Here is a 21,747-nt window from a genome sequence, read left to right on the forward strand (position 1 = left end):
AAGCAGCTTTGCCGTTAAGCATGAAGCGGCCGATACCTATGCTACCTTTGCAATTTAATCACCACCGTAGCGATAATTTTCAAAATAGATTTCATACCAAAGTGTTTATAGAGTTTTGCAAGTTTTCAAACACGTGTGTCGCATGTTAAATTGATCCACGAACATCTCGTTGCCAGCAGAAAATCGTTCCTCCTAAAAGGTTCAGTGATGTATTTGATTTGAAAGGTCATGTCTTTCGGTGCATGAGAAAGACAACGCTTATGAAATAACTGATGCGCTCAATTTGTGGATGCAAACCAAATAAGAATATTCTTAAACATTGACAGTGACACAGGGTTACTGTGAAGACAGAGATTTTGAGGTTAGACAGTACAGCTTTCGAAAAAATAGAACAGCCAAATTGAATGGGAAGCTAATTCCAGGGTTATAAAGCAGCATTCCCCAAGAACAATTAAAGGGGCATCCACAAAAGGGAAGTCTCACCTTCGAATATTTCTCAAAAATGTGGGACCCATACCAAATAAGACTAGCAGGTGATAATAACATTACTTTAGAAGTAGTTTATGCAGTTTAGAGTGGAACCTGTACCATAGCCCAACTCGGCAGTTATCGTGTTAACGAATCATTGTCAGACATAAAAGAAGACATGAGCTGAAACAAAAACCATAGTAATAATGAAGTATTGAATCCCACGCACTTACTGTTAGATTGTCAGCCTAGTACCACATTTACTGACCTAGTTACTGAACTACATAGCTTTACCAGTTAAAAATAGACCTACATTCGTTTACTGGATGGGAACTTATTCTTTCTTCAAAAGTCGTGAGAATGGAGCTGGCTGGCTTTTAGTTACGAAGTAAGAAGAGACAGCAATAGCTTCCAAAGTTCCACAGAAAGTGCCACTTCAATATATAACGGGATGCTACTTTACTTCACCTGCTAGACTCCTACCGCAGTGTAGGATCTCAATACCCTGACATCAAAGACACCAGTCGGCGTCCTCTGTAGTCCAGACTCCACAACCAGTCTCTTCCCAAAGGTAAATGTTAGTTTGTTTTGAAGAAGCCTCTCCATTTCTGCGTAACTACTACATCATACATCCACTTGAACCTGATCACTATAGTTGGCCCTTGGCTTCCCTCTACAATTTTTCTTGCGCGACCACCCTCTTTCCATCCCTCAAATTTCCCACCATTTACAGATCAACTCTTCTTGATGAGTCAGGATATATCATATCAAACTCTTCCTTGCTTTTAGTCAGGTTGTGCCATAAAGACCTTTCCTTCCTGACTTTTCTTGGCACCTCTTCGTTGATTATCCTATCTACCTACCTAATTTCCAGCTTTCTTCTCAAACGATACATTTCAAAAGCTTCTATACTCTTCTTATCTTTAATGTTTTCCATCCATGTTGATGTAAGCAAACTTCTCTTTCTGAGAACAGCTTTTTTTGCTATTGCCAGTCAGCATTTTACATCCTCTTTACTACTGGCATCGTCAGTTATTTTGCTGACCAAGTAGCAAAACTCATAAACTACCTTTAGTGTCTAATATTCTAATCTAATTTCCTATCATTATCCGATTTCATGCGTCTTCACTCCATCTTCTTGCGTTTACTGTTGTCGAAATACAGGGCAATATCCATTTCATCCAGATGATCTTGCAAGCCCTTTGATGGTGGCAGGGATCAGAGATTGTTTTACCTACATGTAATTATACCCTCCCTACGTCAAGACCGTTGTGCCTCGCGTGGCCAACGAGCCGTGAGTTCCATCGTCTAGTCTTGACGCGCAATTACGCCCCACGGATCGGAGCCCTCACAGGAAGCGCCGAAGCTCTACGAGACACAGGACGAAAAACAATCGTTGTTCTGTGGCTTGACGTCTCATGTTGAGAGTGCAAAATTGATTACAACAGCAATTTAAAAAATACCGTATTACTGTAGAATCTCGATTAATATTTTGGGACCAGGCAGTGGTCGAAACGCTAAAAAAAGTAGGATAATCAGAGAAGAAAAAAACAAGTCGTTTACAGAGTTCAAAAAGATGTAATAAACAAAAATCAAATTAAAAATTGCCTTCCGAACAAAAACAAAGGAAAAAAGAAATTTTTATTACTGGAAATCTATTTTCAAAATTGTAAAATGTTTTTTGTTTCAGTTTCTTAAACCTTTACTTTGCGACTGCATCACGCAACTTCTTTGCCCACAGTATGTCCGTAGCTGCACCCGTTTGCTGTTCCAAATATTTGAGAGCAGGCTCCAACGCAGCCTTTGCTGCAGCGTGTCTGATTCTTCGTCTTCTTCCTTTTCTTCGTGATCTGACTCGTCTTGCTCAACACTATACTGTTGCAAAGCAAGATCGATGATCTTATCATCTTCACGTTCTTCATTGTTAACCATTCCTCTACATCGGTATGATGGATATCATTCCGAACGGTTTGCAAAACAGCGACTAAAGCTTCAGCGTCTGACTCATTAGATTATGAAAGTTCTTGCTCATGGTTAAGGCTACGACAAACTTTATTCCACGATTTTTTGAGTCGTTTTCTTAAGTTCTAGCCAAGTTTGAGCGGCTATATAAAATTGCATCTCTTACCTTGAGGCCTTTCATTGCTTCAAAAAGAGCACAACCCTCTTGTGTTCTCTGTAACAAAGCGCTGTCGTATTTCCTCCTCTAACGTCGTTTTAACTGCTCAATAACACCGTTGCCCATTGGTTGGATTATTGAAGCCAATTGGGGAGCAAACATGTAGCTTTCATGTCACCTTGTTGAAGTTAACACAGTGAGTGGTGGCTTGGGGCGCTGTCTAGCAATAAAAATTCACGGGGTGAAGGTTTATTGATTTCAAGTATTTTTCAACGGCCATCACAAATACACACGTCAAAAAAGTTTTACATCACCCCGGTTCCCAGAACTCCTGAAGATAGACGTTGACTGTGGATACTGTATCACAGCGCCTATTAGACGGAGGGGGACCGACAGCCGATCAGTTCCAGTCATTCCACCAGGAAGGACGTACACGGCTCGTGTTGTCTGTAGATCAACCATGCCTCGACGGTCAATACCGCAGTTCGATCGCATCCGCATTGTTACTTTGTGCCAGGAAGGGCTCTCAGCAAGGGGAGTGTCCAGGCGTCTCGGACTGAACCAAAGCGATGTTGTTCGGACATGGAGGAGATACAGAGAGACTGGAACTGTCGATGACATGCCTCGCTCAGGCCGCCCAAGGGCTACTACTGCAGTGGATGACCGCTACCTACGGATTATGGCTCGCAGGAACCATGGCAGCAACGCCACAATGTTGAATAATGCTTTTCGTGCAGCCACAGGACGTCGTCTTACGACTCAAACTGTGCGCAACAGGCTGCATGATGTGCAACTTCACTCCCGACGTCCACGGCGAGGTCCATCTTTGCAACCACGACACCATGCAGCGCGGTACAGATGGGCCCAGGAACATGCCGAATGTACCGCTCAGGATTGGCATCCCGTTCTCTTCACCGATGAGTGTCGCATATGCCTTCAACAAGACAATCGTCGGAGACGTGTTTGGAGGCAACCCGGTCAGGCTGAACGCCTCAGACACACTGTTCAGCTAGTGTAGCAAGGCGGAGGCCCTCTCTATTGAGGGGTGGCATTATCTGGGGCCGACGTACGCAGCTGGCGGTCATGGAATGCGCCGTGACGGCTGTACGATACGTGAATGCCATCCTCCGACCGATAGTGCAACCATATCGGCAGCATATTGGCGAGGCATTCGTCTTCATGGACGACAATTCGCGCCCCCATCGTGCATATCATGTGAATGAATTCCTTCAGGATAACGGCATCGCTCGACTAGAGTGGCTAGCATGTTCTCCAGACATGAACTCTATCGAACATGCCTGGGATAGACTGAAAAGGGCTGTTTATGGACGACGTGATCCACCAACCACGCTGGCATGCATCAATGCAAGAGGATGTGCTACTGGGCATTAGAGATACCGGTGTGTACAGCAATCTGGACCACCACCTCTGAAGGTCTCGCTGTATGGTGGTACAACATACAATGTATGGTATGGTGATACAACATACAATGTGTGGTTTTCATGAGCAATAAAAAGGACGGAAATGATGTTTATGTTGATCTCTATTCCAATTTTCTGTACCGGTTCCGGAACTCTCGGAACCGAGATGATGCAAAACTTTTTTTGATGTGTGTACATCAAAAATATAATTCTTTAAACAAAACATCATTCTTCCCAGCACCACTTTTAGCTTTGTAATGAACAGAAAATGCCAACGTGTTTATGTTTTTGAAGGCTCTCGGTTTCTTAAATTTTCCGATTACAAACAATGGCAGTTTATGCTCATCACTTGCGTTGCTGCATGCTGCGATTGTCAGCCTGCCCTTTGCTAGTCTCGTTCCTGTGACTGTTTCGTTCTTTGAGGCAAAGGTTTTTGAGGGAACGTTTTATAGTTTATTCCAGTCTCGTCAATACTGTATAACTGATTAGCTTTCAAATGGTTCAAATGGCTCTGAGCACTATGGGACTTAACTTCTGAGGTCATCAGTCCCCTAGAACTTAGAACTACTTAAACCTAACTAACCTAAGGACATCACACACATCCATGCCCGACGCAGGATTCGAACCTGCGACCGTAGCGGTCGCGCGGTTCCAGACTGTAGCGCCTAGAACCGCTCGGCCACTTCGGCCGGCATCTGATTAGCTACCACTTTATTTTCAGTGACTACTTTTTTCAAATTTTTTCAGTAAACTCCCTACTTGCAGCATCATCATCATCATCATCAGAAAGTTTTTCACCTGAAGTAGCAACTGGCCTAAAGCAGTGACGATTTCTCCACCAACTTTTACTTGCTTGGAATGCGTCTTCTTCACCTCCCAGTTTTTGCTGCAACTGAATTGCTTTTTCTCTTATGATAATGCCTGATAGTAGGGTTCCCTTACGTCTTTCCCCACAAAACCAAATCTACGCATGCATCATCCAAGGGCTCAAGGTTTGATTTCTTCAATGTTTTCTAGTTTTTAAAACATTTTCACCATCTACAGTTAACAAAAAAACTTCAGATCTTTTTGGTTCTTTTTCCAGTCTTTAACGGTTGTCACAACGACACGCATTTCAACGGCTAATTTAACAACAGGTTCATCTTTGTCAAGGCTTCACAGAAAATTTAGTTTCTGTTCGATTGTGCACACAACACGTTTCCTTTTCTGATTTGTAGTCACTTTTAGTCTTTCAGAATATCTTAAACACAACTGAGCATGCATGAGGAGCGTGGCTCAGACCTGTTGTGACAGGAGTCAAATCCAGCAATAATACTGGCACGCTGCTCGGCGCGGCGCGCAGACAGATTGTTGGACACAGCCGGATAACCCGAGGAGTCGGCTAATCGAGGGTCGGATGTTCCACGTTCTACTGTACAACTGAATCTAGAAAAATTAAAGTTTATTGATCCACAACCAAGGGAGTAAACATTTTACAAATATTTGTATGGCTTGATAAAACTCTTCTCGGTTTCAAAGCAATACTAGAGCCTTCGACGGCTATCTCCGCCATTATCGTCATGAGTAAAAAACAAAAAATGTCGGTTCACATAAAACGATCGAGTTTTCGACGGCTATCCATTCCATCGTTGTGAGGAGTAAAAAACCGCTCTCAATGTCATTTCGAACAACACACTCTAGATATTGACTGCTATCTCCGCCACCGCAATCAGGAGTAAAACACTGCTGTCAATGAAATTTCAATAAAACAAGCCACTATTCGGCGTTAATCCTTGTCATCATTGCCAGCAGTAAAAAACAGTTGTCAGTGTCGTTTTGAATAAAACACACGAGCTTTCGAAGGCTACCTCTGCCATCATCGTGAGGAGTAAGAGACCACTGTCAATGTTCTTTCAGATACAACAATCAAGTTTTCGGCGGTTATCCCTGCCAGTCGTCAAGTGTAACTAACCACTTTCAATGTCGTTTCGAATAAAACACTCGAGATTTAGCCTGCTATCTCCGCTATCGCCATCAGGAGTACAAAACCCTATCAGTGACGCTTCAAATAAAACGGTCGAGTTTTCGGTGACTACCCCTGTTATATTCGTCAGGAGTAAAAAACCATTGTCATGTCGTTTCGAATAAAACACTCGAACTTTTGGTGGCTATCTCCACCACCGTGCCAGGAGTAAAAATCAACTGTCATTGTCGTTTCAAATAAAACAATCGAATTTTTGGTCGCTATACCTGCCATCGCAGTCAGAACAACAAAAGCGCTGTCAATGTCGTTTTGAATAAAACACTTAGCTTTCAGCTGCTATCTTCACCATCACTGCCAAGAGTAAGAAACCACTGTGAATATCGCTTCGAATAAAAACACTCGAGCTCTCGGCGGCTGTCTCCACCATCATCGACAGCAATAATAATCCACTGTCAACATCATATAGAATAAAGCACTTGATCTTTTGACGGCTATCTCCACCATCGCTATCAGGAGTAAATATCACCGTCAGCTGCATACCAGACAAACTCTTCTCGTTTTTCAAGCGGCGTCAGTTTGAATAAAACACTCGAGATTTTGGCCGCTATCTCCACCATCCCCATCGAGAGGAGATATCCACAGTCATTATCATTTTGAATAAAACATTCGAACTTTCGACTGCATTCCACATCATCGTCATCAGAAGAAAAAAGTTGTCAATGTTATTTCGGATAAAACCCTTCAGCTTTCGGGAGCTCTCTCTGTCATAGCTAGCACAATTAAAAAACCACTGTCGACATCGTAATGGAATAAAACACTCTACCTTTGAAGGTTATCTCTGCCATCGTCGGCAGAACCAAAAAACTACAGTCTGTCATTTCGAGTAAAACACTCGAGCTTTCGACAGCTGTCTCCAACACCACTATAAGGAGCGTGTCCTGATTAAACTCTTCTTGATTTACAAGCCACGTCATTTTGAATAAAACACTCGAGCTCTCGACTGCTGTCTCCGTCATCATCATCTGGAGTAGTAAAACCACTGTCAGTGTTGTTGAGAATAAAACACTCCTGGTTTTGACAGCTATCTCCGTCATCGTCACTGGGAGTAAAGTACCACTGTGAATGTCGCTCCAGACGAAAAGATCGAGTTTTATATGGCTATCCTTGCCATCGTTGTCAATAGTAAAACAACACTGTCAATGTTGTTTGTACAAACCAATGAGTTTTCAGCTGCTATGTCCACCATCGCAGTCGAAAATAAAAAAAAAAGAAATTTTAAATTTCGTTTCAAATAAAATGAGCAAATTTTCGAGAGATACGTCCATCAAGCTTTTTATGGAGTCGTATACTGGACAAACTCTTCTCGGTTTACAAGAATCGTCACTTCCAGTTAAAAACTCGGGCGTCTGACTGCTATCTCCACCATCGCCGTCATGAGTAAACAACCACTGATAACGTCATCTGGAATAAAACTCTCGAGCTTTCGACGATTGTTCCTGCGATTGCCGTCAGGAGTAAGGTACGACTGTCAATATTGTTTCGAATAAAACTCTCGATCTTTCGACAGCTATCTCTACCATTGTTATCAGGGCCAAAGAACGACAGTCAACGTCATTTCGAGTAAAACACTGGAGCTTTCGACGTCTGTCTTCAACGCCGTTGTAAGGAGTGAATACCGCTGTCAATCGTGTCTTTATTAAACTCTTATCGGTTTACCGTCCACCGTATTTCGAGTAAAACACTGGAGCTTTCTACGGCTATCTGTGCCATCGATAGGCACAGGCGTAGCCAGAGGGAGGGTTCGAGGGGTTCAAACCCCCTCCCGAAACGTTCACAAAGCTAAAAAAAGGAAGGGAGAAGTGATCTTAAAATCTACTGAAATGTAATCTTTATTTCAAAATTAGAGTGTTTTCAAACTGCGGCTGTTGCCAGCGTAACGTAGAGCGCGAGAATAATGCGGCAGCGATGAGCCGGCAATGGTGACAATGTTAACACCAATGTGGGGACCGCGCCTCAATGGAACGTGGTTTGTCTGGAGTCCTGGAAAGTTCAAGTAGCGCTCTCCACACGTGAGGGCGACCCTAATTGTCTTATTTGCTGAGGCTGAGCGCAGTGAGAAGACACTCGTTCAAACGGCAGCAACCTAAAACTACCGTCGTCGTCGCTCTTCCTGGATAAGCGCAAATTGTTGTCATTATAGTGGCGAGTATTTTTTAAATGTTTATCTTAGGTAATGTTGTATAGGAGAGAGGAATGGCTAGTGTGCGCCGTTTGATAATCTCTCTGTTCCTTTTTTAACGTATACTTTTCTACATTTACTTGATACTCCAGTATCTGAGAATTGAATGGTCTGCTGCAAAACTGACGAGATAAAAGTTGTAGAATATTAAAGTGGGTTTTCGCGGAGTCTAAGAAAGTGATGGAAAACAGTCGGTAAGTAAAAATCTACATTTATCAGTTTAGTAGGAACCGCATGCATGAATATAACAGACTTATGTGCAAAACTTAAGGACTAATGTAACTTTCGCATGATGTGCCACTGCCAAGTAACATAGCTCGCTGAAACTTCGGCCAAGCAGAGAAAGAACTGCTACAGGGCAATACAGAGCGTAACTGAAAGAAATGAGCAATAAAACAAACAGAAATGACACTTTTATTTAAAGACAATATTAACACTTAAGTCACTGTGATTAATATTCGCCCCCGGTAGCTGAGCGTTCAGCGCGTCAGAATGTCAGTGCTTAGGGCCCGGGTTCGATTCCCGGCTGAGTTGGAGATTTTCTCCGCTCAGGGCTGAGTGTTGTGTTGTTCTAATCTTCACCATTACATCCCCATCGACGCGCAAGTCGCCGAAGTGGCGTCAAATCGAAAGAATTGCACCCGGCGAAAAGTCTACCTGGCGGGAGGCCCTAGTCACACGACATTTACATTTTTACTGCAATTAATGATGGTGCCTTATACATTACAAGAGACGAGGCACGATTCTTAATAGCGTGTGTGATCGTCATGGACAGCAACGGCTACTCTGTAACGTGCTCCCATGCTGGCCACGAGGTTGGTTCGAAGGTCTTGTGGTAGGACGTTCCATACCTCGACCAGCGCAGCTGACAGCTGCTGGATAGTCGTTGGTGCCTGTGGACATGTTGTGATACGCTTGTCCAACGCACCCCACACGTGCTCGATCGGATTTAAGTCGAGGAATCAGGCAGGCCAGTCCATTCGCCAAATATCCCCTCGTTTCAAGAGCTATTCCACCTGCACTTCGATGCAGTCACGCATAGTCATCCATAAAAATGAACTCAGGGGCAAATGCAACCCTGAAGAGATGCATATGGGGAAGGTTACGTGGATCGATGAGTGTACCGTGTTGAGAGATTTAGGGGTTAGCACACCCATACAGCCGTTATGAGAGACGTCTACAGACATTAAAGTAACCTCTGGCGTGCCAGAGGGGAGTGTTATGGGACCATTGCTTTTCACAATATATATAAATGACCTTGTAGATAGTGTCGGAAGTTCCATGCGGCTTTTCGCGAATGATGCTGTAGTATACAGAGAAGTTGCAGCATTAGAAAATTGCAGCGAAATGCAGGAAGATCTGCAGCGGATACGCACTTGGTGCAGGGAGTGGCAACTGACCCTTAACATAGACAAATATAATGTATTGCGAATACGTAGAAAGAAGGATCCTTTATTGTATGATTATATGATAGCGGAACAAACACTGGTAGCAGTTACTTCTGTAAAATATATGGGAGTATGCACACGGAACGATTTGAAGTGGAATGATCATACAAGGCGGGTGCCAGGTTGAGATTCATTGGGAGAGTCCTTAGATAATGTAGTCCATCAACAAAGGAGGTGGCTTACAAAACACTCGTTCGACCTATACTTGAGTATTGCTCATCAGTGTGGGATCCGTATCAGGTCGGGTTGACAGAGGAGATAGAAAAGATCCAAAAAAGAGCGGCGCGTTTCGTCACAGGGTTATTTGGTAAGCGTGATAGCGTTACGGAGATGTTTAGCAACCTCAAGTGGCAGGCTCTGCAAGAAAGGCGCTCTGCATCGCGGTGTAGCTTGCTGTCCTGGTTTCGAGAGGGTGCGTTTCTGGATGAGGTATCGAACTTATTTCTCCCCCCTACTTATACCTCCTGTGGAGATCACGAATGTAAAATTAGAGAGATTCGAGCGCGCATGGAGGCTTTCCGGCAGTCGTTCTTCCCGCGAACCATAAGTGCCTGGAACAGGAAAGGGAGGTAATGCAGTGGCACGGAAAATGTCCTCCGCCACACACCGTTGGGTGGCTTGCGGAATATAAATGTAGATGTAGACGTAGACACAATAACATCTGGGCCATCAAAACGATCATGTTCAACAATGCTTGATGTACGCTCATATAGCGAGAGGTGGGAACACGTAATGTATCCGGGGCCATTGTCGAACAATTTTTTTTTGGGGTTTTACGGTGCAAAACATCTAAGGTCATAAGCGCCCGGTATAGAACCACAGAATGTTGGGACAGCGAGGGTAAAAAACCGTTTCGAGGTCCAATACAGAAAGGAAGAAAAAACAAATCTTAAACGTCAAGAGTTTACGGAAGAGTATCTAAAAGACGGTGACAAGGCACCGGAGTTACCAGGTAGAAATCAAATCTCTTTTGTCATACTACTGCTTTTAAAAAAACTTAAAACGCCAGCCACAGCTCGCAGGTCATCCGCAAAAATGTCCGGCAAAGCGGGCGGCAGCCCGACCCTGAGACGTAAGTGGCTAAAATAGTGGCAGAAGATCAGGAAATGTCTGACTGTTAATGGCTGGCTACAGAAAGGATAGCTGGATGCAGGGTCGCCACTCAACAAGTGGCAGTGACTAAAGCGGCAGTGCCCTATTCGCAACCGAACTAACATTACTTCATCACGTCGAGACGGCCGGCGGAAGTCGACCGGGATGTTGGGAGAGATTTGACTTCTGAGTTTGTTCCCATGAATCGAGCGCCAATGGTCATGCCAAAGTGACATGTTACGCTGATAGAGAAAAGTACGAATATCTTGCGAGGGAAGAGAGTAAGAGGCGGGCCGACCGAGATGGACTGTGGCCTTGGCTGCAGCATCAGCCTCGAACATGATTGTTTTGATGGTCCAGGTGCTATGTTGTGGGCAGCATAGTGTTTCATGGGCGTACTGACCTCCAAATCTTTGAACACGGTGTACTCATCCAGTCGACGTTACTGTGACAATATACTCCTTCGTGTGCATCTTTTCAGGGGTGCATTCAACCCCGACTTCATTTTTATGGATGACAATGTGCTATCTCATCGAACGACGCAGGTGCAGAACGTCTTGGAACGAGAGGATATTCGGCGAGAACGAGACGGTATTCAGCGAAAGGGCCAGCCTGCCTGTTCCCTCGATTTAAAAACATCGAGCACGTTTGGGATGCGAGAGGGAGACGTACTGCAACACGTTCACATGCAGCAACGACCATCCACCAGTCGTCAACAGCGCTGATCGAGGTATGGAACGCGCAACAACTACTTACCAACCTCAAGGCCAGCATGGGAGCACGTTGCAAGGCGTGCGTTGCCATGCATGGAGATCACACACCCTATTAAGAACCATGTCCCGCCTTTTGTAATGTTCAGGAACATTATAAAATGGAAGCGCCGTGTGGCTAGGGCCTCCCGTCGTGTAGACTCTTCGCCTGATGCAAGTCTTTCGAGTTGACGCCACTTCGGCGACTTGCGTGTCGATGAGGCTGAAATGATAATGATAAGGACAACACAACATCCAGTCCCAGAGCGGAGAAAATCCCCGACCCAGCCGGGAATAGAACGCGGGCCAGCCGGCCGGGGTGGCCGAGCGGTTCTAGGCGCTACAGTCTGGAACCACGCGACCCTACGGTCACAGGTTCGAATCCTGCCTCGGGCATGGATGTGTGTGATGTCCTTAGGTTAGTTAGGTTTAAGTAGTTCTAAGTTCTAGGGGACTGATGACTTCAGAAGTTAAGTCCCACAGTGCTCAGAGCCATTGGAACCATTTGAACCCGGGCCATTAGGTATAACACTCCGTCACGCTGACCACTCAGTTACCAGGTGCGAACAGGAACATTATGAATCGCAGTGACTTCAGTGTAATTATTATCTTTGAATAAAACTGTCATTTCTATTCGTCTCAATGTGCATTTCTTTCAATTACCTTCTGTACTGTACTGTAGCAGTTCCTTCTGTGTGTAGTCCAGGTTTCGTCGAGCTATGTTACTTGGCACTGACACATCACGCAAAAGTTACTTTCGTCCTTAAGTTTTGCACACCTATGTAGTTTTGGAAACAATAAAATCAACAGAATGACTTTAAATAAAGGACAAGAAGTTTGTTTACATTGGTGTTGATTAAATTTATTATTAATTTTGTCAATATGAACGTCAGCGTTGTTGGACACAAGCTGGATAAAACAATTGTCTTGAGAGATTTCTGCTGCTTTTTGTGTGTTAGACACAGAAAATTATCTGACATCATTGCAGGGTTAATTCAGAAGCAGACAATACATCCACAGGATCTCTTGATCAATTTTATTTTTAAATATACCTTTTCCTCAATACCTACTGGTGTATCAGAAACGAAGGAGCTCCGTCTCACAACTAAAATAACAGTATGTGAAAGGTAGTTGATTGTCGTCTTTAGATTTCAACGGTCTCCTTTCTTTTTCGGGCAAATTCTCATTCTAAGAAGCAATTTAGTTGATTCTGGATGGCACTTTCAACTTTATCTCGGAACATTTCTGAAGGAAGATGCGTTTCCACTTCAGAAAGTCCTGGTCTAATGTACTCCAGGATTACAGCAGTAGAATAGCTAGTTCACATGCATTCCTCTTGTTGGTAATTTGCTTCTGGCCTCATATAACGTTTCGGAAAAGATGGAATACCTTTTGTTTCGAAAGCTTATCATGATTTTCTTGTGCTGATTTATTTTTCCAACGAATTACAAATTTTCATAGAACTTCTACAACAGCCATATCTGTATCGTCTCTGTCTTTGGGAAGTATCCATTATAATTCTTCAGAATGTCTTAGAGTGCGAACTGTCATTCATCTTCATTTGTTTCTAATTGCTCGCCAGTGAAATTCATCTAGACAGGTACCTCATCATCGTTTGCTCGTTTAACGCTACTGTGAACTGCAACATCAGATTTCAAAAAAATTTCAGCTAATTACCATGGTATCTACCTTCAACAACAAGATCTTCTATGTGCCGCACTCTAAATTTTGCTTGGGTGCCCCAGTCATTATTCCGTTTTGTCACCATTTCTATTAATGATTTAGAAATTATCTTTGTAACGTCATTGCCGAATTTTTTTTCCTAATATTATTCTTCACAATGTTTTTCGTGTGATTCTGTGTTGCGTCTTCCCCACAAAATAAACAGTTTATTTTAAGGTAAAATTTTTGAAATGACGATCTACAAATGTGCGACTTCATTTTCCAACGCACCCGTTAGTAGCATGTCTATGTTCGTTCTGGAACACTTTGTAGACGTATATACGCAGCTATCACGCGTACGCCACGGCACCGTGCCCGTCTGAGTCATCGCCCTCTGGCCATTGCGCAAGGTCGGGGCCAGTAGACACACACACACACACACACACACACACACACACACACACAATGTTTAAAATTACAGTTTTCTCTCTGTGTGTGTACAACAGTTTAAAATTTGCATAATTTAACATGGGAATGTTGTGAACTTCTCTTTCTTACGAATTATCAGTTCGAGTATTAAAAGGGTCGATTTAGGCCGGTTGAGGTGGAAAAAAACACCTTGCGTGTGTCGTTTTTCCAGTGTGTTGTGCAAGTGTAGGTTAGTTAGATTTGTGCACCACGGAAATAGGTCGATCAGTCAACCACTAACAAAGTTCGGTTTAAGTACCACGGAGATAGTTCGTTCTGTGTACCACGTCCTGTGTACCACGATTGATCAAGTCTGTCGCTATCCTTCGACTTTACCAGAAGAGTGGCACCTCTCCATGGCACTCAACTTTGTGCAAGCCTCTTCATCTCCGCGTAACTACTGGAGCCTACATCCTTCTAAATCTGCTTATTGTATTCATCCCTTGGTCTCCCTCTACGATTTTCACTCCCCACGCTTCTCTCCAGTACTAAATTGGTGATCCCTTGATGCTTTGGAATGCGTCCCACCAACCAATCCCTTCTTTTGGTCAGGTTGTAACACAAATATCTCTTCCCCACAAGCCAAACCAAACAAATATCTCTTCTCCCCAATTCTATTCAGTACCTCCTCATTAGTTACATGATCTACCCATCTACGTTCAGCATTCCACTGTAGCACCACATCTCAAAATCATCTATTCCCTTTTTGTCCTAACTGTTTATCGTCCGCGTTCCACATCCATACATGGTTACACTTCAGACTATTACTTTCAGAAAGGACTTACTGAGACTTAAATATGTATTCGATGTTAACAAATTTTTCTTCTTCAGAAACGCTTTTCTTGCTATTGCCAGTCTACATTTTATATCCTCCCTACTTCGACCATCATCAGTTATCTTGCTTCCCAAATAGCAAAACTCATCTGCTACTTTAAGTGCTTAATTTCCTAATATAATTCCCCCAACATCACCTGATTTAATTCGACTACATTCCATTATCCTCGTTTTGCCTTTGTTGATGTTCATCCTATCTCTTCCCTTCAAGACACTGTCCGTCCCATTCAACTGCTCCTGCAAGTCCTTTGCTGTCTCTGTGAAAATTGCAGTGTCACTGGCAAACCTCAAAGTTTTTATTTCTTCTCCCTGAACTTTAATTACTACTCCAAATTTTTCTTTTGTTTCGTTTACAGCTTGCTTATTATACATTTTGAATAACATCGGGGATAGACTACAACCCTGTCACACTCACTTCTCAGCCACTGCTCCCCTTTTGTGCCCCTCGACTCTTATAACCACCTTCTGGTTTCTGTACAAATTGTAAATCCCTTTTGCTCCCTGTATTTTACCCTTGCAACCTTTAGAATTTGAAAGAGAGTACACCAGTCAACATTGTCAAAAGCTTTCTCTAAATCTACAAATGCTATAAACGTAGGTTTTATCTTTCCTTAACCTATCTTCTATCACACCTGTCAACGCCTGCTTTCTTTGGGATTGGAATTATTACATTCTTCTTGAAGTCTGAAGGTATTTTGCCTGTCTCATACGTCTTGCCCACCAGATGGAACAGTTTTATCATGGCTGGCTCACCCAAGGCTATCAGTAGTTCTAACGGAATGTTGTCTACTCCCAGGACCTTGTTTCGGCTTAGGCCTTCCAGTGCTCTGTCAAATTCTTCACGCAGTATCATATCTCCCATTTCATCTTCATCTACGTCCTCTTCCATTCCATAATATTGCCTTCAAGTACATCACCGTTGTATACACTCACTATATACTCCTTCCACCTTTCTCCTTTCCCTTCCTTGCTTAGGACTGGTTTTCCACCTGAGTTCTTGATATTCATACAAGTGGTTCTCTTTCCTCCGAAGGTCTCTTTAAGTTTCCTTTATGCAGCATCTATGTTACCACTAGTAATATACGCCTCTACATCCTTACATTTGTCCTCTAGCCATTCCTGCTTAGTCATTTTGCATTTCCTGTCGATCTCATTTAGACGTTTGTATTCCCTTTCACCTGCCTCATTTATTGCATTTTTTTATATTTTCACCTTTCATCGTTTAAATTCAATATCTCTTGTGTTAGCCATGGACTTCTACTAGCCCTCACCTTTTTACCTACTTTGTCCTCCGTTGCCTTCACTATTTCGTCTCTCAAAGCCAGCCATTCTTCTTCTACTGCATTCATTTCCCCTGTTCTTGTCGGTCGTTCCCTAATGCTCCCTCTGAAATTCTGTACAACCTCTGGTTCTTTTAGTTTATCCAGCTCCTACATCGTTAAATTCCAGCCTTTTTGCAATTTCTTCGCTTTTAATCTGCAGTTCATAACCAATAAAATGTGGTCAGAGTCCGCATCTGTCCTTGGAATGCCTTACAATTTAAAACCTGGTTCCGAAATCTCTGCCTTACCATTATATATTCAATCTGAAACCTTCCAGCGTCTCCAGGTCTCTTCCATGTGTATAACCTTCTTTCTGTAACACTATTGTTCAAATATTCTCTCCTTGTCTGAACTGTGAAATGTATTCGTAGCACTTTAATTCATATTCGATGTACACAAATTTTGTGTTTTGAGAAATGCTAATCTTGCTAACTCGAAAGTATTCATTTCTTCTCTTTGAAGTTTAATTCCCTTTTCAAATGTCTCCTTTTTTGATTATACTATTTGCTCAATGTACAGATACAGTATCATAGAAGATAGATTTGTTGGTATATCAATGCGGACTGTTCAACGTGCCTACGAAGCTCTAAAATTGAAAGGAATTTCTGTTGTTAGTGAACGCAGATCCGTTTCAACTAGTTTTCGAGCGAACATTGCGAAGAGATATTCGTTTTATAAACAAAAACTGTCTTTTCTTGCTGCAGTGTATTTTATTTCCTTTAGACGTGTCTTGCATTTTACTTTAATGCATCTTCAGTGGGATAGTTCTTGGAATCGGCGTTTCTTCTCATCTGGTCACATGCTGACTTACGACTTACGAAAAATAAGCACATTTTCATATTCCGAATTTTTTTCTTGACAATTTTCATATTGTTTGCCCTTCTTGCTGCGGAGCACTAGTAGTCTTCTGTCACTAGTTGTAGATATTTCAATTAAATTTGTGATTTAAAGTCGTAACTTCTGTGAGTTCTGAAGTCACAGCATTAATTTCGTTACGCGACTGACTTTTCGTCACTGCCAGTAGTTATGTTACGGATTTTGTCTACTTCATTGCTCAATTCGTTGCACTAGATCCGTACACCGTTAACCATTATACTCATCGATTTTTGTCCTTCTTGCTTGTATTATTGATTTTAATGATCTCATCATTTGGCGCCTGTGTTTTCTCAAGAGCTTTACTAACCAGTTCAATTATTTGCTTGCATTTTTTTTTTTTTTTTTTTTTTTTTTTGTCAACGTGAGTCCGAAATTCTTGGGTTTCTGTTTAAATTTCTTCACGTTTGACTTTACATCCCTCTCTGAGCTGATCATGTTTTGTCATCGAACATCTCAGTAAGTTCGGATCGCAAATTAATGACAGTATCTGTTAACGTGTTCAATTTAGTTTTGATTTTCTCCTGAATTAGTTTGTTTTCCTCCCACATTTCTTTGTTTTCCTCCCGAACAGACTGTAATTGCCTTTGCGATTCTTTCATTTTGTCGTCCATCATTAATCCCATTGCCAACGGAGTTGAAGTAGGCTTGGGCAGATGTTTTCAATAAGCATCAAGTTAAAGAGAGATGCAAGCTATGATTGCTGATGAGCTTCATCGTCCTGCCCGTTGAACGTATCCTAGGTGGGCAGTTATCACAAAAGGATTTGGCAACCTCCATCAAGCATACTTAATTGACATGATTGCATATTCGAAATGAAAATCTGGATATAAATATTTATTAACAGTGGTTGATGTTTATTCCAAATACGCATGGGTTGCTGCTCTGAAGACTAAAAGGTGGTGTTGCAGTTGCAAACGCGCTTAAAAAAATTTACACAGAAAGCAGGCGGGTTCCAGTACACTTACAAACTGATCCTGGGAAATAATTCTACAATACTAGTTTCAAAAAGTTAATGCAACATCTCAGAGTTAATCATTAGTCCACTTTTTCAAATATGAAAACTTCCGTAGTTGAACGTCTCAGCAGAACTCTCAAGAGTCTTATGCTCAGAAAATTTACTGCTCAGGGCTCCTACAAATTGATTAATACTGTACAAGGATTCGTAGAAGCAATATAATCACACGAAACACAGGACAATTAAAATGCAGCCAGCGGAGGTGTATAATAAATTCAAAATGATCGGTCCACGCCATTCGAAACTTAAAATTGGCGATTATGTCAGTATTAGCAAACAGAAGACAGTCTTTGACAAATGATACACTGCAAACTGGTCAACGGAAATTTTCAGAATACGTAAAGTGCAGTTTCTCAGATGCAGATATTGGTGGTACGTCTTCCATTTCCAAAATTTGCAAGCTCGCAGGCGAGCTCTTACCTGCTACCTTTTTGGTTTAGTTCCCATTACTGCAAGGGGTGAGGAATCTTGGCTGCTACATTTCGCTCCAGTTCTCCTTGCCGCCGCCATTCTTCTGATAAAGTCGAAGGATAGCGACAGATTTGATCAATCGTGGTACACAGGACGTGGTACACAGAACTATCTCCGTGGTACTTAAACCGAACTTTGTTAGTGGTTGACCGATCGACCTATTTCCGTGGTACACAAATCGAACTAACCTACACTTGCACAACACACTGGAAAAACGACACACGTAAGGTGTTTTTTTCCACCTCAACCGGCCTAGACCGACCCTTTTAATACTTGAACTGATAATTCGTAATAAAGGGAAGTTCGCAACATTCCCATATTAAATTATGCAAATTTTAACCTGTTACACACGCACACAGAGAAAACTGTAGTTGTAAACATTGTGTGTGTGTCTGTGTGTGTGTGTGTGTGTGTGTGTACTGGCCCCGACCTTGCGCAACGGCCAGAGGGCGATGACTCAGATGGGAACGGGACCGTGGCGTACGCGTAATCGCTGCGTATATTCGTCTTCAAAGTGTTCCAGAACGAACATAGACATACTACTCCCCTTCTAACATAATGATCCTTCTAGTAGGAGTTCCTGCACTTTACATGAACACCAGCAGCAGTACAGTTCCTGAAAATAACATGTTTACCATCCTTTCTCGTCTTAATCTTCTTGATAAACTTATGTATGCCTTTTCCCTTCACTGTGTCAGATCTACTCCTTCTACAATACTTTCACCACATATAAAACATTCAGACATCATGCTGAATTCCACTGACAAAGGTAATTGAACAGTGTGCACTTGCCGTCTGACGTCTCGCCCACTACGATATTTAGCAGTGGTCAATAAAAGGTCTGGCGAAAAGGACGCATTTACGATAGTGGAGCAACAAAATACTGAGAGTGATTGTATTGATAAATTGATAAAAACACAAGTATGAACATTGGAGATAAACCACTGAATGGAAAGAAAAAAATTGACAGTCATCAATCACACGATTTCCATAATACTGATAAATGAATGAAACAACAAGCATGAACATGGGAAGGAAGCACTGAATGGAAAGGAAAAGAAAATTGACGGTCATTAATCACACGATTTCCATAAAACTGATTAATGATGATACTTACTTGAAACAGTGTTCATCGAAAGGTGAAAAACAGCATTTTCTGATGTAGCAGGGAAGACATGGAAGTAACATTGTTTCGTGAAAGCATGGTATGTGGTGTTTGTTTGCAGTAATGAGAATGAAATTAAATTAATCCTGATTAGGGTCCAGTGCAGTTTCTGGAACAGTTAAGTCAGTTAAGGTCAATTAAGTTAATTAAGATTGATGTGGATTTAACTGATTTGTCCTTGGCTCTTGCCTTGGCGTTGATGTCGAGTTTTTTTTTTGAGATTATGACCCTATGGGAGGGGAGGAGAGGAACCCCCCCCCCCCCTTGGAGGCCCCACCCCGGGGGGAAAGGCACTGTCCCCTTGATAATGTCAACAGACATTTTATACTAACATAGAGCACTTGTGCTACTCTAAGAGCAGTAGTAGCAGCCGTTTTATACTGTACCATTACTCCAGGTATTGCACCTCTGGTTATACATGCGTGAAATCATTTTATGTTAGCACAGAACACTTGGGCTATTCTAAGAGCTGACATTGGTTTGTACTGGTATTAATAGAGGGAGCAGCTCTAATTATACGTGCAAGAAATCATACTTGCTCTCTCTGTGTATAGTGTAAATGTAAGGTTTCTTTTACTGATAACAACGATATATAAAAATAACTTTTGGTTTATTGACAATATATATACAATTTATTGTTGTTTTTTTAAATTTTAACATTGTTTTTTAAAACTTTAAACATTTTTTAAAAGACATCATTAAATCTACATATTTTTTCGAAAACCAGAAGTTATTTTTTATTTATTCTTATTATTATTTACAAAAAAAGGAATCCCTGATCATTTACACTGTAGAGAGAGAGAGAGAGAGAGAGAGAGAGAGAGAGAGAGAGAGAGAGAGAGCGCAAGTATGATTTCATTCATATACAAGAAGAACTACCCCCTCTATTAATACCAGTACAAAATAATGTCAGCTCGTACAGGTATCAGCAGCTGACTTCAAGGGGGCGATAAAGATAGTTAATGGGACAGAAAGTATTTACCAACTGGTGGATATTTTAAGAAATCTAGTGTGTGCTAGTTACACGATGGATGAAGAACTTATGCACAGACAGAAGTGGTAGCTCGATGTCTACTGGTTCTATGAGCGGTTATGGAGTAAGCTGTTGGCATTGGCAAAAAGAAAAATCATCGCCTCTTTGAGGAAGCATCATCCAACTCTATGACTCTACCTGTTATTCAGCACAGGAGGAGGATGAAATGCTTGAACCAATCACACCAGACATTGTTACGGAGCAACATACATATGTTTACCTGTTTATTTTCCGTCTATATGTAGGTATGCTTACAGTTAGATAAAATAACGTCTCTCAGACACATTTAATCCACTTATTTTCACTCTCTATAAAAACCACTGCATGCTATTTGGTATGGTAGGAGCTACAAAGGAGTGGTTAGGTGCTGGGCTAGCATGAATTCAGACATCCTTCAAAACAAATTCATTAACTAACAATTCCTACTCAAGATTTATTAGAAAACATATTGTCCGACCCCATTATATTTTTTAATGGTACCCATTACAAGGCTTGCCGGCCAGTGTGGCCGAGCGGTTCTAGGCGCTTCAGTCTGGAATCGCACGACCGTTACAGTCGCAGGTTCGAATCCTGCCTCGGGCATGGATGTGTGTGATGTTCTTAGGTTAGTTAGGTTTAAGTAGTTCTAAGTTCTAGGGGACTGATGACCTCAGATGTTAAGTCCCATAGTGCTCAGAGCCAGCCATTACAAAGCCTTCTCTTAATTAATAGTATTGATACTGATCCAACATCAAGGGTACAATAACGGTGATACATTAGTGGCAAATTTGAGCCCAAAGCAATTATAACGTCAATTAAAACTTTCAACTAATGCTCATTAACTATTTTTGATAAAAAAAATTTAAAACGCTCAAAGCTATCTTAAAAAATGCATGTAGTAGCTTTCAAACGAATTTGTATTAACAAACTGACAGCAATTCAAACCTAAAAACAGTGTTAAGATAAATCCAATTTAACAGAAGCACTTGAAATACACAATAACAAATTACAGCAGGACCACCTTATCACAAGTTTGGTACACACCAGTTTTTCTCGTTCCACGGTTTAAAATTTGCTTATTTACTGTACAGGAGTACCGAACCATTTCAAAACAAGTTTTGGTGCAAAACTCCTTCAGATGAACGCCAAATTAAGAGATGTGAACTGTTCAGTTACAAAAGGTAGTTACTTAACTCAAGAACAAATGCCAGCCGGAGTGGCCGAGCGGTTCTAGGCGCTTCAGTCTGGAACCGCGCGACCGCTACGGTCGCAGGTTCGAATCCTGCCTCGGGCATGGATGTGTGTGATGTTCTTAGGTTAGTTAGGTTTAAGTAGTTCTAAGTTCTAGGGGACTGATGACCTCAGATGTTAAGTCCCATAGTGCTCAGAGCCAGCCATTACAAAGCCTTCTCTTAATTAATAG

At 42.0% G+C, this 21,747-nt stretch overlaps 1 protein-coding gene across 2 annotated transcripts in view; it reads left to right on the forward strand.

Annotated features, from left to right (window-relative positions):
- Positions 1–21,747, forward strand: part of LOC126183235 (MAM and LDL-receptor class A domain-containing protein 1-like) — a 433,083-nt gene that overhangs the window by 329,533 nt on the left and 81,803 nt on the right. The window lies entirely within an intron of this gene.

This window comes from Schistocerca cancellata, chromosome 4 (genome assembly GCF_023864275.1).
Source record: "Schistocerca cancellata isolate TAMUIC-IGC-003103 chromosome 4, iqSchCanc2.1, whole genome shotgun sequence".
Lineage (NCBI taxonomy): Eukaryota > Metazoa > Arthropoda > Insecta > Orthoptera > Acrididae > Schistocerca > Schistocerca cancellata.